This window comes from Danio rerio, chromosome 4 (genome assembly GCF_052040795.2).
Source record: "Danio rerio strain M-AB ecotype USA chromosome 4, GRCz13ab, whole genome shotgun sequence".
NCBI classification, from domain to species: Eukaryota; Metazoa; Chordata; class Actinopteri; order Cypriniformes; family Danionidae; genus Danio; species Danio rerio.
In genome coordinates, this window is record NC_141024.2 from 80,595,210 (window position 1) to 80,611,288 (window position 16,079).

General features: G+C 46.6%; 13 non-coding genes across 13 annotated transcripts; 7 read left to right on the top strand and 6 right to left on the bottom strand.

Annotated features, from left to right (window-relative positions):
- Window positions 1–137: 137 nt before the first annotated feature.
- trnal-cag (transfer RNA leucine (anticodon CAG)) lies at window positions 138–220 on the bottom strand. Its single transcript has one exon. It is a non-coding gene; the product is annotated as a tRNA-Leu (tRNA).
- Window positions 221–1,551: 1,331 nt separating this feature from the next.
- On the top strand, window positions 1,552–1,624 carry trnav-aac (transfer RNA valine (anticodon AAC)). The gene has a single exon. It is a non-coding gene; the product is annotated as a tRNA-Val (tRNA).
- A 104-nt stretch (window positions 1,625–1,728) lies between these two features.
- Window positions 1,729–1,801, top strand: trnav-cac (transfer RNA valine (anticodon CAC)). Its single transcript has one exon. It is a non-coding gene; the product is annotated as a tRNA-Val (tRNA).
- Window positions 1,802–2,877: 1,076 nt separating this feature from the next.
- Window positions 2,878–2,960, bottom strand: trnal-cag (transfer RNA leucine (anticodon CAG)). Its single transcript has one exon. It is a non-coding gene; the product is annotated as a tRNA-Leu (tRNA).
- Window positions 2,961–4,462: 1,502 nt separating this feature from the next.
- trnav-cac (transfer RNA valine (anticodon CAC)) lies at window positions 4,463–4,535 on the top strand. Its single transcript has one exon. It is a non-coding gene; the product is annotated as a tRNA-Val (tRNA).
- Window positions 4,536–5,611: 1,076 nt separating this feature from the next.
- Window positions 5,612–5,694, bottom strand: trnal-cag (transfer RNA leucine (anticodon CAG)). Its single transcript has one exon. It is a non-coding gene; the product is annotated as a tRNA-Leu (tRNA).
- A 1,509-nt stretch (window positions 5,695–7,203) lies between these two features.
- Window positions 7,204–7,276, top strand: trnav-cac (transfer RNA valine (anticodon CAC)). Its single transcript has one exon. It is a non-coding gene; the product is annotated as a tRNA-Val (tRNA).
- Window positions 7,277–8,352: 1,076 nt separating this feature from the next.
- Window positions 8,353–8,435, bottom strand: trnal-cag (transfer RNA leucine (anticodon CAG)). Its single transcript has one exon. It is a non-coding gene; the product is annotated as a tRNA-Leu (tRNA).
- A 1,331-nt stretch (window positions 8,436–9,766) lies between these two features.
- trnav-aac (transfer RNA valine (anticodon AAC)) lies at window positions 9,767–9,839 on the top strand. The gene has a single exon. It is a non-coding gene; the product is annotated as a tRNA-Val (tRNA).
- A 1,253-nt stretch (window positions 9,840–11,092) lies between these two features.
- Window positions 11,093–11,175, bottom strand: trnal-cag (transfer RNA leucine (anticodon CAG)). The gene has a single exon. It is a non-coding gene; the product is annotated as a tRNA-Leu (tRNA).
- A 1,508-nt stretch (window positions 11,176–12,683) lies between these two features.
- On the top strand, window positions 12,684–12,756 carry trnav-cac (transfer RNA valine (anticodon CAC)). The gene has a single exon. It is a non-coding gene; the product is annotated as a tRNA-Val (tRNA).
- Window positions 12,757–13,832: 1,076 nt separating this feature from the next.
- On the bottom strand, window positions 13,833–13,915 carry trnal-cag (transfer RNA leucine (anticodon CAG)). Its single transcript has one exon. It is a non-coding gene; the product is annotated as a tRNA-Leu (tRNA).
- Window positions 13,916–15,424: 1,509 nt separating this feature from the next.
- trnav-cac (transfer RNA valine (anticodon CAC)) lies at window positions 15,425–15,497 on the top strand. The gene has a single exon. It is a non-coding gene; the product is annotated as a tRNA-Val (tRNA).
- Window positions 15,498–16,079: the final 582 nt, after the last annotated feature.

Below are 16,079 nucleotides of genomic sequence, written 5' to 3' on the forward strand. Positions count from 1 at the left end.
AATTCTTTTGATCCCCTTTCAGTGCACTTGCATTAAAGCCCGCGTGATGCGGCACTTTGTCAGTGTTACTGTATCATTCGGACATGGGGGCAGAGAGTTAAAGAATTCAGCCTGAGCGCACTGCCGCAGGCTCGGTTTGTCAGAAGTGGGATTCGAACCCACGCCTCCAGTGGAGACTGCGACCTGAACGCAGCGCCTTAGACCGCTCGGCCATCCTGACATGCAAGCTTGGCAGGAGCTGTCTCCTGGGAGCCACACCGCAGTACCGTGACATGGAATCTGGTGCTTCACAGCTTGCCCAGCTCCGGCTGTCCAGCTCATTGGCGCTGCAGGCAGCTAATCTGTGCTCGCCTCCTGGGGCTGCGCCTAGTTTCAATAGCCAACACTTGACAGCTGTCATTGCTTACGGCCACACCACCCTGAGGGGGCTATAGAGCAAACAGGAAGTGAGTTGGCAGCAGTAAGGAGAGAAAGGCTCTCCCCATTTTGTTTGTCTACCTTTTTGTTTATTGACCTTGAGTGTTTTTGTTTGTTTGTTTTCTTTTTGTCTTTAAAAACCACCTAACAGCAGCATTTTGCTGACTGAAGGGTGGTTATGTAGTGTGTTTTATTTTTAATCATGGACAGATTCCCCGGCAACGACATGGAGATGGAGGGACTTGCAAGAAAGGATAAAGAAAATGGGCTGGATAATAGACGGAGAGGTAAAGAAAATGGACTTGACAACAGACAAAGAGATAAATAAAATGAAGAGCCCGGCCAACGAAGAGGTGAGAAAGGTAAGGATAAGCAAGAGGTACAAAGAAGAGTATGCACAAAGGAAGCAACAGTAACTGTAGAAGTAGAAAATGTAAAAGATGCAAGAAGATTTGATATAACCAAAGCAGTCACGGAGCTGATTGGAGAAGGAAGAATGCTGGCGGTGAGACCCAAACAAACAAAGGGAGTATGAAGTAACAATGGAGACTGAAGATGACACCGAAATTTTAATAGACAATGGATTGACAATTAAAGGAGTGAAATCTGAAGTACGGAGGTTACAAAACAGAGACTATGTTGTTTCGTTCAAGCATCTGCCTGTTTACCTAGCAAATGAAGAAATGTTAAGCAAGCTAGAGAGATGGGGAGTTTTCCCCATATCTAAAATTAAAAGAAGATTGTATCCTGGCACAAACATAGAAGATGGAACAAGGTTTGTAAAAAACAGATTTTCGGAAGAGATGGTCTCCTTACCATACAGTACCAAAATCGAGACGGCGGAAGCGCCACAGCACTTTAGAGTCATGCACACCAATCAGGTAAAAACCTGTCGACTATGCATGAGCTCAGAAAATGTGATGAAGGAACGCCCAGAATTAAGGTGCTTCAAATGTGACGAAAGGGGACATTTCGCAAGGACCTGTACAGCTGTGTCGGGCCCGGATTGTAAATTGGCCCTAATACCTGCAGGGAGCTTGTCACGCCGAGTTGGCTTTGTCCGCTCGATTGACCAACGCGTACGCCTTGTTTTATCCTTGCAGGCCTAACTTCGCTGGTGAAAGCACTTGTGGGGTTTCTGTAGTGTAGTGGTCATCACGTTCGCCTAACACGCGAAAGGTCCTCGGTTCGAAACCGAGCAGAAACAGTGCTCTTCTTTTGGCGAGAAAATAATAGCATCCATTGCCGCACCAGCAATGATCGTCGACAGGCACCCAATCAAAAAGGGTTATCAGCTCGATCTGCTTGAAGGTTTCCGTAGTGTAGTGGTTATCACGTTCGCCTCACACGCGAAAGGTCCCCAGTTCGAAACTGGGCGGAAACAACCTCTGGCTTTTATGACAATTGTCAAATCAGGCTTCTGTTGAGTACTGACGTTCACTGAAAACATTCTTTCTGCAGAGCGGTGTGAGGCTAGAAGTTTGAATTCAGCTCAGTGTTTACCGCCCCTCGCGGTGTCGCAAACTTGCGTAGAATCTGATTTCTTTTAGCTTTGTGTTGTGCATGAGCAGGTGGCCAGTGCGTTTGCTGGCCCTTCACGGTGCAGACCGTACAAGACAGCTCTATAAAAAAAGACTATAAATACTTGAAGCAGCACTGGCCTATTGGTTTCCGTAGTGTAGTGTTTATCATGTTTGCATTACACGCTAAAGGTCTCCTGTTCGAAACTGGGCGGAAGCATACAATTAGCGGACACTTTTGTCCAAAGCGACATACAATAGTGGAGGTATTCAACAAGACGAGGCAATGCATACGAAAAAGGGCTATTTATTCCAAGTAATTTGTTTGTGCTCAGAGAATTTAGTGCTGGAGTAGGAGTTTCGTTTTCTTTAGAGAGAGGGATATTCACCGGTGTTCGGGTGTACTCTGAAGAGATGGGTGTTAGCTGTCGTTTGAAGGACACCGGTGTATCCGTAATCCGAGTGGGAATGGGAAGGTGATTCCACCAGCGTAGAACATTGAATGAAAACATTGTGGAAAGTGACTTTCCGTCTCTCTGCGCTGGCACCACAAGACAGTGCTCTCACCCTAACCGGAGGCTCCTGTGGTTATCACGATGGCTTTACAAGCGGAGGGTCTCCTGTTAGCAACTGGGCGGAAACATTCAGATTTGCTTTTACGCACATTCTCAATTGGCTCTCTGCTCACTGGATGATCCACGATACAAGGGCATGGATCTGTCAAATGTCATGACTTGACGTTGTACGAGGATTTGACGAAAAAAATGCCCTGCAAACCTTAAAAAGCAACACCATCCCAGGACAATTCTTTTGATCCCCTTTCAGTGCACTTGCATTAAAGCCCGCGTGATGCGGCACTTTGTCAGTGTTACTGTATCATTCGGACATGGGGGCAGAGAGTTAAAGAATTCAGCCTGAGCGCACTGCCGCAGGCTCGGTTTGTCAGAAGTGGGATTCGAACCCACGCCTCCAGTGGAGACTGCGACCTGAACGCAGCGCCTTAGACCGCTCGGCCATCCTGACATGCAAGCCTGGCAGGAGCTGTCTCCTGGGAGCCACACCGCAGTACCGTGACATGGAATCTGGTGCTTCACAGCTTGCCCAGCTCCGGCTGTCCAGCTCATTGGCGCTGCAGGCAGCTAATCTGTGCTCGCCTCCTGGGGCTGCGCCTAGTTTCAATAGCCAACACTTGACAGCTGTCATTGCTTACGGCCACACCACCCTGAGGGGGCTATAGAGCAAACAGGAAGTGAGTTGGCAGCAGTAAGGAGAGAAAGGCTCTCCCCATTTTGTTTGTCTACCTTTTTGTTTATTGACCTTGAGTGTTTTTGTTTGTTTGTTTTCTTTTTGTCTTTAAAAACCACCTAACAGTAGCATTTTGCTGACTGAAGGGTGGTTATGTAGTGTGTTTTATTTTTAATCATGGACAGATTCCCCGGCAACGACATGGAGATGGAGGGACTTGCAAGAAAGGATAAAGAAAATGGGCTGGATAATAGACGGAGAGGTAAAGAAAATGGACTTGACAACAGACAAAGAGATAAATAAAATGAAGAGCCCGGCCAACGAAGAGGTGAGAAAGGTAAGGATAAGCAAGAGGTACAAAGAAGAGTATGCACAAAGGAAGCAACAGTAACTGTAGAAGTAGAAAATGTAAAAGATGCAAGAAGATTTGATATAACCAAAGCAGTCACGGAGCTGATTGGAGAAGGAAGAATGCTGGCGGTGAGACCCAAACAAACAAAGGGAGTATGAAGTAACAATGGAGACTGAAGATGACACCGAAATTTTAATAGACAATGGATTGACAATTAAAGGAGTGAAATCTGAAGTACGGAGGTTACAAAACAGAGACTATGTTGTTTCGTTCAAGCATCTGCCTGTTTACCTAGCAAATGAAGAAATGTTAAGCAAGCTAGAGAGATGGGGAGTTTTCCCCATATCTAAAATTAAAAGAAGATTGTATCCTGGCACAAACATAGAAGATGGAACAAGGTTTGTAAAAAACAGATTTCCGGAAGAGATGGTCTCCTTACCATACAGTACCAAAATCGAGACGGCGGAAGCGCCACAGCACTTTAGAGTCATGCACACCAATCAGGTAAAAACCTGTCGACTATGCATGAGCTCAGAAAATGTGATGAAGGAACGCTTCAGGTGCTTCAAATGTGACGAAAGGGGACATTTCGCAAGGACCTGTACAGCTGTGTCGGGCCCGGATTGTAAATTGGCCCTAATACCTGCAGGGAGCTTGTCACGCCGAGTTGGCTTTGTCCGCTCGATTGACCAACGCGTACGCCTTGTTTTATCCTTGCAGGCCTAACTTCGCTGGTGAAAGCACTTGTGGGGTTTCTGTAGTGTAGTGGTCATCACGTTCGCCTAACACGCGAAAGGTCCTCGATTCGAAACCGAGCAGAAACAGTGCTCTTCTTTTGGCGAGAAAATAATAGCATCCACTGCCGCACCAGCAATGATCGTCGACAGGCACCCAATCAAAAAGGGTTATCAGCTCGATCTGCTTGAAGGTTTCCGTAGTGTAGTGGTTATCACGTTCGCCTCACACGCGAAAGGTCCCCAGTTCGAAACTGGGCGGAAACAACCTCTGGCTTTTATGACAATTGTCAAATCAGGCTTCTGTTGAGTACTGACGTTCACTGAAAACATTCTTTCTGCAGAGCGGTGTGAGGCTAGAAGTTTGAATTCAGCTCAGTGTTTACCGCCCCTCGCGGTGTCGCAAACTTGCGTAGAATCTGATTTCTTTTAGCTTTGTGTTGTGCATGAGCAGGTGGCCAGTGCGTTTGCTGGCCCTTCACGGTGCAGACCGTACAAGACAGCTCTATAAAAAAAGACTATAAATACTTGAAGCAGCACTGGCCTATTGGTTTCCGTAGTGTAGTGTTTATCATGTTTGCATTACACGCTAAAGGTCTCCTGTTCGAAACTGGGCGGAAGCATACAATTAGCGGACACTTTTGTCCAAAGCGACATACAATAGTGGAGGTATTCAACAAGACGAGGCAATGCATACGAAAAAGGGCTATTTATTCCAAGTAATTTGTTTGTGCTCAGAGAATTTAGTGCTGGAGTAGGAGTTTCGTTTTCTTTAGAGAGAGGGATATTCACCGGGGTTCGGGTGTACTCTGAAGAGATGGGTGTTAGCTGTCGTTTGAAGGACACCGGTGTATCCGTAATCCGAGTGGGAATGGGAAGGTGATTCCACCAGCGTAGAACATTGAATGAAAACATTGTGGAAAGTGACTTTCCGTCTCTCTGCGCTGGCACCACAAGACAGTGCTCTCACCCTAACCGGAGGCTCCTGTGGTTATCACGATGGCTTTACAAGCGGAGGGTCTCCTGTTAGCAACTGGGCGGAAACATTCAGATTTGCTTTTACGCACATTCTCAATTGGCTCTCTGCTCACTGGATGATCCACGATACAAGGGCATGGATCTGTCAAATGTCATGACTTGACGTTGTACGAGGATTTGACGAAAAAAATGCCCTGCAAACCTTAAAAAGCAACACCATCCCAGGACAATTCTTTTGATCCCCTTTCAGTGCACTTGCATTAAAGCCCGCGTGATGCGGCACTTTGTCAGTGTTACTGTATCATTCGGACATGGGGGCAGAGAGTTAAAGAATTCAGCCTGAGCGCACTGCCGCAGGCTCGGTTTGTCAGAAGTGGGATTCGAACCCACGCCTCCAGTGGAGACTGCGACCTGAACGCAGCGCCTTAGACCGCTCGGCCATCCTGACATGCAAGCTTGGCAGGAGCTGTCTCCTGGGAGCCACACCGCAGTACCGTGACATGGAATCTGGTGCTTCACAGCTTGCCCAGCTCCGGCTGTCCAGCTCATTGGCGCTGCAGGCAGCTAATCTGTGCTCGCCTCCTGGGGCTGCGCCTAGTTTCAATAGCCAACACTTGACAGCTGTCATTGCTTACGGCCACACCACCCTGAGGGGGCTATAGAGCAAACAGGAAGTGAGTTGGCAGCAGTAAGGAGAGAAAGGCTCTCCCCATTTTGTTTGTCTACCTTTTTGTTTATTGACCTTGAGTGTTTTTGTTTGTTTGTTTTCTTTTTGTCTTTAAAAACCACCTAACAGCAGCATTTTGCTGACTGAAGGGTGGTTATGTAGTGTGTTTTATTTTTAATCATGGACAGATTCCCCGGCAACGACATGGAGATGGAGGGACTTGCAAGAAAGGATAAAGAAAATGGGCTGGATAATAGACGGAGAGGTAAAGAAAATGGACTTGACAACAGACAAAGAGATAAATAAAATGAAGAGCCCGGCCAACGAAGAGGTGAGAAAGGTAAGGATAAGCAAGAGGTACAAAGAAGAGTATGCACAAAGGAAGCAACAGTAACTGTAGAAGTAGAAAATGTAAAAGATGCAAGAAGATTTGATATAACCAAAGCAGTCACGGAGCTGATTGGAGAAGGAAGAATGCTGGCGGTGAGACCCAAACAAACAAAGGGAGTATGAAGTAACAATGGAGACTGAAGATGACACCGAAATTTTAATAGACAATGGATTGACAATTAAAGGAGTGAAATCTGAAGTACGGAGGTTACAAAACAGAGACTATGTTGTTTCGTTCAAGCATCTGCCTGTTTACCTAGCAAATGAAGAAATGTTAAGCAAGCTAGAGAGATGGGGAGTTTTCCCCATATCTAAAATTAAAAGAAGATTGTATCCTGGCACAAACATAGAAGATGGAACAAGGTTTGTAAAAAAACAGATTTCCGGAAGAGATGGTCTCCTTACCATACAGTACCAAAATCGAGACGGCGGAAGCGCCACAGCACTTTAGAGTCATGCACACCAATCAGGTAAAAACCTGTCGACTATGCATGAGCTCAGAAAATGTGATGAAGGAACGCCCAGAATTCAGGTGCTTCAAATGTGACGAAAGGGGACATTTCGCAAGGACCTGTACAGCTGTGTCGGGCCCGGATTGTAAATTGGCCCTAATACCTGCAGGGAGCTTGTCACGCCGAGTTGGCTTTGTCCGCTCGATTGACCAACGCGTACGCCTTGTTTTATCCTTGCAGGCCTAACTTCGCTGGTGAAAGCACTTGTGGGGTTTCTGTAGTGTAGTGGTCATCACGTTCGCCTAACACGCGAAAGGTCCTCGATTCGAAACCGAGCAGAAACAGTGCTCTTCTTTTGGCGAGAAAATAATAGCATCCACTGCCGCACCAGCAATGATCGTCGACAGGCACCCAATCAAAAAGGGTTATCAGCTCGATCTGCTTGAAGGTTTCCGTAGTGTAGTGGTTATCACGTTCGCCTCACACGCGAAAGGTCCCCAGTTCGAAACTGGGCGGAAACAACCTCTGGCTTTTATGACAATTGTCAAATCAGGCTTCTGTTGAGTACTGACGTTCACTGAAAACATTCTTTCTGCAGAGCGGTGTGAGGCTAGAAGTTTGAATTCAGCTCAGTGTTTACCGCCCCTCGCGGTGTCGCAAACTTGCGTAGAATCTGATTTCTTTTAGCTTTGTGTTGTGCATGAGCAGGTGGCCAGTGCGTTTGCTGGCCCTTCACGGTGCAGACCGTACAAGACAGCTCTATAAAAAAAGACTATAAATACTTGAAGCAGCACTGGCCTATTGGTTTCCGTAGTGTAGTGTTTATCATGTTTGCATTACACGCTAAAGGTCTCCTGTTCGAAACTGGGCGGAAGCATACAATTAGCGGACACTTTTGTCCAAAGCGACATACAATAGTGGAGGTATTCAACAAGACGAGGCAATGCATACGAAAAAGGGCTATTTATTCCAAGTAATTTGTTTGTGCTCAGAGAATTTAGTGCTGGAGTAGGAGTTTCGTTTTCTTTAGAGAGAGGGATATTCACCGGGGTTCGGGTGTACTCTGAAGAGATGGGTGTTAGCTGTCGTTTGAAGGACACCGGTGTATCCGTAATCCGAGTGGGAATGGGAAGGTGATTCCACCAGCGTAGAACATTGAATGAAAACATTGTGGAAAGTGACTTTCCGTCTCTCTGCGCTGGCACCACAAGACAGTGCTCTCACCCTAACCGGAGGCTCCTGTGGTTATCACGATGGCTTTACAAGCGGAGGGTCTCCTGTTAGCAACTGGGCGGAAACATTCAGATTTGCTTTTACGCACATTCTCAATTGGCTCTCTGCTCACTGGATGATCCACGATACAAGGGCATGGATCTGTCAAATGTCATGACTTGACGTTGTACGAGGATTTGACGAAAAAAATGCCCTGCAAACCTTAAAAAGCAACACCATCCCAGGACAATTCTTTTGATCCCCTTTCAGTGCACTTGCATTAAAGCCCGCGTGATGCGGCACTTTGTCAGTGTTACTGTATCATTCGGACATGGGGGCAGAGAGTTAAAGAATTCAGCCTGAGCGCACTGCCGCAGGCTCGGTTTGTCAGAAGTGGGATTCGAACCCACGCCTCCAGTGGAGACTGCGACCTGAACGCAGCGCCTTAGACCGCTCGGCCATCCTGACATGCAAGCTTGGCAGGAGCTGTCTCCTGGGAGCCACACCGCAGTACCGTGACATGGAATCTGGTGCTTCACAGCTTGCCCAGCTCCGGCTGTCCAGCTCATTGGCGCTGCAGGCAGCTAATCTGTGCTCGCCTCCTGGGGCTGCGCCTAGTTTCAATAGCCAACACTTGACAGCTGTCATTGCTTACGGCCACACCACCCTGAGGGGGCTATAGAGCAAACAGGAAGTGAGTTGGCAGCAGTAAGGAGAGAAAGGCTCTCCCCATTTTGTTTGTCTACCTTTTTGTTTATTGACCTTGAGTGTTTTTGTTTGTTTGTTTTCTTTTTGTCTTTAAAAACCACCTAACAGCAGCATTTTGCTGACTGAAGGGTGGTTATGTAGTGTGTTTTATTTTTAATCATGGACAGATTCCCCGGCAACGACATGGAGATGGAGGGACTTGCAAGAAAGGATAAAGAAAATGGGCTGGATAATAGACGGAGAGGTAAAGAAAATGGACTTGACAACAGACAAAGAGATAAATAAAATGAAGAGCCCGGCCAACGAAGAGGTGAGAAAGGTAAGGATAAGCAAGAGGTACAAAGAAGAGTATGCACAAAGGAAGCAACAGTAACTGTAGAAGTAGAAAATGTAAAAGATGCAAGAAGATTTGATATAACCAAAGCAGTCACGGAGCTGATTGGAGAAGGAAGAATGCTGGCGGTGAGACCCAAACAAACAAAGGGAGTATGAAGTAACAATGGAGACTGAAGATGACACCGAAATTTTAATAGACAATGGATTGACAATTAAAGGAGTGAAATCTGAAGTACGGAGGTTACAAAACAGAGACTATGTTGTTTCGTTCAAGCATCTGCCTGTTTACCTAGCAAATGAAGAAATGTTAAGCAAGCTAGAGAGATGGGGAGTTTTCCCCATATCTAAAATTAAAAGAAGATTGTATCCTGGCACAAACATAGAAGATGGAACAAGGTTTGTAAAAAACAGATTTCCGGAAGAGATGGTCTCCTTACCATACAGTACCAAAATCGAGACGGCGGAAGCGCCACAGCACTTTAGAGTCATGCACACCAATCAGGTAAAAACCTGTCGACTATGCATGAGCTCAGAAAATGTGATGAAGGAACGCCCAGAATTCAGGTGCTTCAAATGTGACGAAAGGGGACATTTCGCAAGGACCTGTACAGCTGTGTCGGGCCCGGATTGTAAATTGGCCCTAATACCTGCAGGGAGCTTGTCACGCCGAGTTGGCTTTGTCCGCTCGATTGACCAACGCGTACGCCTTGTTTTATCCTTGCAGGCCTAACTTCGCTGGTGAAAGCACTTGTGGGGTTTCTGTAGTGTAGTGGTCATCACGTTCGCCTAACACGCGAAAGGTCCTCGGTTCGAAACCGAGCAGAAACAGTGCTCTTCTTTTGGCGAGAAAATAATAGCATCCATTGCCGCACCAGCAATGATCGTCGACAGGCACCCAATCAAAAAGGGTTATCAGCTCGATCTGCTTGAAGGTTTCCTTAGTGTAGTGGTTATCACGTTCGCCTCACACGCGAAAGGTCCCCAGTTCGAAACTGGGCGGAAACAACCTCTGGCTTTTATGACAATTGTCAAATCAGGCTTCTGTTGAGTACTGACGTTCACTGAAAACATTCTTTCTGCAGAGCGGTGTGAGGCTAGAAGTTTGAATTCAGCTCAGTGTTTACCGCCCCTCGCGGTGTCGCAAACTTGCGTAGAATCTGATTTCTTTTAGCTTTGTGTTGTGCATGAGCAGGTGGCCAGTGCGTTTGCTGGCCCTTCACGGTGCAGACCGTACAAGACAGCTCTATAAAAAAAGACTATAAATACTTGAAGCAGCACTGGCCTATTGGTTTCCGTAGTGTAGTGTTTATCATGTTTGCATTACACGCTAAAGGTCTCCTGTTCGAAACTGGGCGGAAGCATACAATTAGCGGACACTTTTGTCCAAAGCGACATACAATAGTGGAGGTATTCAACAAGACGAGGCAATGCATACGAAAAAGGGCTATTTATTCCAAGTAATTTGTTTGTGCTCAGAGAATTTAGTGCTGGAGTAGGAGTTTCGTTTTCTTTAGAGAGAGGGATATTCACCGGTGTTCGGGTGTACTCTGAAGAGATGGGTGTTAGCTGTCGTTTGAAGGACACCGGTGTATCCGTAATCCGAGTGGGAATGGGAAGGTGATTCCACCAGCGTAGAACATTGAATGAAAACATTGTGGAAAGTGACTTTCCGTCTCTCTGCGCTGGCACCACAAGACAGTGCTCTCACCCTAACCGGAGGCTCCTGTGGTTATCACGATGGCTTTACAAGCGGAGGGTCTCCTGTTAGCAACTGGGCGGAAACATTCAGATTTGCTTTTACGCACATTCTCAATTGGCTCTCTGCTCACTGGATGATCCACGATACAAGGGCATGGATCTGTCAAATGTCATGACTTGACGTTGTACGAGGATTTGACGAAAAAAATGCCCTGCAAACCTTAAAAAGCAACACCATCCCAGGACAATTCTTTTGATCCCCTTTCAGTGCACTTGCATTAAAGCCCGCGTGATGCGGCACTTTGTCAGTGTTACTGTATCATTCGGACATGGGGGCAGAGAGTTAAAGAATTCAGCCTGAGCGCACTGCCGCAGGCTCGGTTTGTCAGAAGTGGGATTCGAACCCACGCCTCCAGTGGAGACTGCGACCTGAACGCAGCGCCTTAGACCGCTCGGCCATCCTGACATGCAAGCCTGGCAGGAGCTGTCTCCTGGGAGCCACACCGCAGTACCGTGACATGGAATCTGGTGCTTCACAGCTTGCCCAGCTCCGGCTGTCCAGCTCATTGGCGCTGCAGGCAGCTAATCTGTGCTCGCCTCCTGGGGCTGCGCCTAGTTTCAATAGCCAACACTTGACAGCTGTCATTGCTTACGGCCACACCACCCTGAGGGGGCTATAGAGCAAACAGGAAGTGAGTTGGCAGCAGTAAGGAGAGAAAGGCTCTCCCCATTTTGTTTGTCTACCTTTTTGTTTATTGACCTTGAGTGTTTTTGTTTGTTTGTTTTCTTTTTGTCTTTAAAAACCACCTAACAGTAGCATTTTGCTGACTGAAGGGTGGTTATGTAGTGTGTTTTATTTTTAATCATGGACAGATTCCCCGGCAACGACATGGAGATGGAGGGACTTGCAAGAAAGGATAAAGAAAATGGGCTGGATAATAGACGGAGAGGTAAAGAAAATGGACTTGACAACAGACAAAGAGATAAATAAAATGAAGAGCCCGGCCAACGAAGAGGTGAGAAAGGTAAGGATAAGCAAGAGGTACAAAGAAGAGTATGCACAAAGGAAGCAACAGTAACTGTAGAAGTAGAAAATGTAAAAGATGCAAGAAGATTTGATATAACCAAAGCAGTCACGGAGCTGATTGGAGAAGGAAGAATGCTGGCGGTGAGACCCAAACAAACAAAGGGAGTATGAAGTAACAATGGAGACTGAAGATGACACCGAAATTTTAATAGACAATGGATTGACAATTAAAGGAGTGAAATCTGAAGTACGGAGGTTACAAAACAGAGACTATGTTGTTTCGTTCAAGCATCTGCCTGTTTACCTAGCAAATGAAGAAATGTTAAGCAAGCTAGAGAGATGGGGAGTTTTCCCCATATCTAAAATTAAAAGAAGATTGTATCCTGGCACAAACATAGAAGATGGAACAAGGTTTGTAAAAAACAGATTTCCGGAAGAGATGGTCTCCTTACCATACAGTACCAAAATCGAGACGGCGGAAGCGCCACAGCACTTTAGAGTCATGCACACCAATCAGGTAAAAACCTGTCGACTATGCATGAGCTCAGAAAATGTGATGAAGGAACGCCCAGAATTCAGGTGCTTCAAATGTGACGAAAGGGGACATTTCGCAAGGACCTGTACAGCTGTGTCGGGCCCGGATTGTAAATTGGCCCTAATACCTGCAGGGAGCTTGTCACGCCGAGTTGGCTTTGTCCGCTCGATTGACCAACGCGTACGCCTTGTTTTATCCTTGCAGGCCTAACTTCGCTGGTGAAAGCACTTGTGGGGTTTCTGTAGTGTAGTGGTCATCACGTTCGCCTAACACGCGAAAGGTCCTCGATTCGAAACCGAGCAGAAACAGTGCTCTTCTTTTGGCGAGAAAATAATAGCATCCACTGCCGCACCAGCAATGATCGTCGACAGGCACCCAATCAAAAAGGGTTATCAGCTCGATCTGCTTGAAGGTTTCCGTAGTGTAGTGGTTATCACGTTCGCCTCACACGCGAAAGGTCCCCAGTTCGAAACTGGGCGGAAACAACCTCTGGCTTTTATGACAATTGTCAAATCAGGCTTCTGTTGAGTACTGACGTTCACTGAAAACATTCTTTCTGCAGAGCGGTGTGAGGCTAGAAGTTTGAATTCAGCTCAGTGTTTACCGCCCCTCGCGGTGTCGCAAACTTGCGTAGAATCTGATTTCTTTTAGCTTTGTGTTGTGCATGAGCAGGTGGCCAGTGCGTTTGCTGGCCCTTCACGGTGCAGACCGTACAAGACAGCTCTATAAAAAAAGACTATAAATACTTGAAGCAGCACTGGCCTATTGGTTTCCGTAGTGTAGTGTTTATCATGTTTGCATTACACGCTAAAGGTCTCCTGTTCGAAACTGGGCGGAAGCATACAATTAGCGGACACTTTTGTCCAAAGCGACATACAATAGTGGAGGTATTCAACAAGACGAGGCAATGCATACGAAAAAGGGCTATTTATTCCAAGTAATTTGTTTGTGCTCAGAGAATTTAGTGCTGGAGTAGGAGTTTCGTTTTCTTTAGAGAGAGGGATATTCACCGGGGTTCGGGTGTACTCTGAAGAGATGGGTGTTAGCTGTCGTTTGAAGGACACCGGTGTATCCGTAATCCGAGTGGGAATGGGAAGGTGATTCCACCAGCGTAGAACATTGAATGAAAACATTGTGGAAAGTGACTTTCCGTCTCTCTGCGCTGGCACCACAAGACAGTGCTCTCACCCTAACCGGAGGCTCCTGTGGTTATCACGATGGCTTTACAAGCGGAGGGTCTCCTGTTAGCAACTGGGCGGAAACATTCAGATTTGCTTTTACGCACATTCTCAATTGGCTCTCTGCTCACTGGATGATCCACGATACAAGGGCATGGATCTGTCAAATGTCATGACTTGACGTTGTACGAGGATTTGACGAAAAAAATGCCCTGCAAACCTTAAAAAGCAACACCATCCCAGGACAATTCTTTTGATCCCCTTTCAGTGCACTTGCATTAAAGCCCGCGTGATGCGGCACTTTGTCAGTGTTACTGTATCATTCGGACATGGGGGCAGAGAGTTAAAGAATTCAGCCTGAGCGCACTGCCGCAGGCTCGGTTTGTCAGAAGTGGGATTCGAACCCACGCCTCCAGTGGAGACTGCGACCTGAACGCAGCGCCTTAGACCGCTCGGCCATCCTGACATGCAAGCTTGGCAGGAGCTGTCTCCTGGGAGCCACACCGCAGTACCGTGACATGGAATCTGGTGCTTCACAGCTTGCCCAGCTCCGGCTGTCCAGCTCATTGGCGCTGCAGGCAGCTAATCTGTGCTCGCCTCCTGGGGCTGCGCCTAGTTTCAATAGCCAACACTTGACAGCTGTCATTGCTTACGGCCACACCACCCTGAGGGGGCTATAGAGCAAACAGGAAGTGAGTTGGCAGCAGTAAGGAGAGAAAGGCTCTCCCCATTTTGTTTGTCTACCTTTTTGTTTATTGACCTTGAGTGTTTTTGTTTGTTTGTTTTCTTTTTGTCTTTAAAAACCACCTAACAGCAGCATTTTGCTGACTGAAGGGTGGTTATGTAGTGTGTTTTATTTTTAATCATGGACAGATTCCCCGGCAACGACATGGAGATGGAGGGACTTGCAAGAAAGGATAAAGAAAATGGGCTGGATAATAGACGGAGAGGTAAAGAAAATGGACTTGACAACAGACAAAGAGATAAATAAAATGAAGAGCCCGGCCAACGAAGAGGTGAGAAAGGTAAGGATAAGCAAGAGGTACAAAGAAGAGTATGCACAAAGGAAGCAACAGTAACTGTAGAAGTAGAAAATGTAAAAGATGCAAGAAGATTTGATATAACCAAAGCAGTCACGGAGCTGATTGGAGAAGGAAGAATGCTGGCGGTGAGACCCAAACAAACAAAGGGAGTATGAAGTAACAATGGAGACTGAAGATGACACCGAAATTTTAATAGACAATGGATTGACAATTAAAGGAGTGAAATCTGAAGTACGGAGGTTACAAAACAGAGACTATGTTGTTTCGTTCAAGCATCTGCCTGTTTACCTAGCAAATGAAGAAATGTTAAGCAAGCTAGAGAGATGGGGAGTTTTCCCCATATCTAAAATTAAAAGAAGATTGTATCCTGGCACAAACATAGAAGATGGAACAAGGTTTGTAAAAAAACAGATTTCCGGAAGAGATGGTCTCCTTACCATACAGTACCAAAATCGAGACGGCGGAAGCGCCACAGCACTTTAGAGTCATGCACACCAATCAGGTAAAAACCTGTCGACTATGCATGAGCTCAGAAAATGTGATGAAGGAACGCCCAGAATTCAGGTGCTTCAAATGTGACGAAAGGGGACATTTCGCAAGGACCTGTACAGCTGTGTCGGGCCCGGATTGTAAATTGGCCCTAATACCTGCAGGGAGCTTGTCACGCCGAGTTGGCTTTGTCCGCTCGATTGACCAACGCGTACGCCTTGTTTTATCCTTGCAGGCCTAACTTCGCTGGTGAAAGCACTTGTGGGGTTTCTGTAGTGTAGTGGTCATCACGTTCGCCTAACACGCGAAAGGTCCTCGATTCGAAACCGAGCAGAAACAGTGCTCTTCTTTTGGCGAGAAAATAATAGCATCCACTGCCGCACCAGCAATGATCGTCGACAGGCACCCAATCAAAAAGGGTTATCAGCTCGATCTGCTTGAAGGTTTCCGTAGTGTAGTGGTTATCACGTTCGCCTCACACGCGAAAGGTCCCCAGTTCGAAACTGGGCGGAAACAACCTCTGGCTTTTATGACAATTGTCAAATCAGGCTTCTGTTGAGTACTGACGTTCACTGAAAACATTCTTTCTGCAGAGCGGTGTGAGGCTAGAAGTTTGAATTCAGCTCAGTGTTTACCGCCCCTCGCGGTGTCGCAAACTTGCGTAGAATCTGATTTCTTTTAGCTTTGTGTTGTGCATGAGCAGGTGGCCAGTGCGTTTGCTGGCCCTTCACGGTGCAGACCGTACAAGACAGCTCTATAAAAAAAGACTATAAATACTTGAAGCAGCACTGGCCTATTGGTTTCCGTAGTGTAGTGTTTATCATGTTTGCATTACACGCTAAAGGTCTCCTGTTCGAAACTGGGCGGAAGCATACAATTAGCGGACACTTTTGTCCAAAGCGACATACAATAGTGGAGGTATTCAACAAGACGAGGCAATGCATACGAAAAAGGGCTATTTATTCCAAGTAATTTGTTTGTGCTCAGAGAATTTAGTGCTGGAGTAGGAGTTTCGTTTTCTTTAGAGAGAGGGATATTCACCGGGGTTCGGGTGTACTCTGAAGAGATGGGTGTTAGCTGTCGTTTGAAGGACACCGG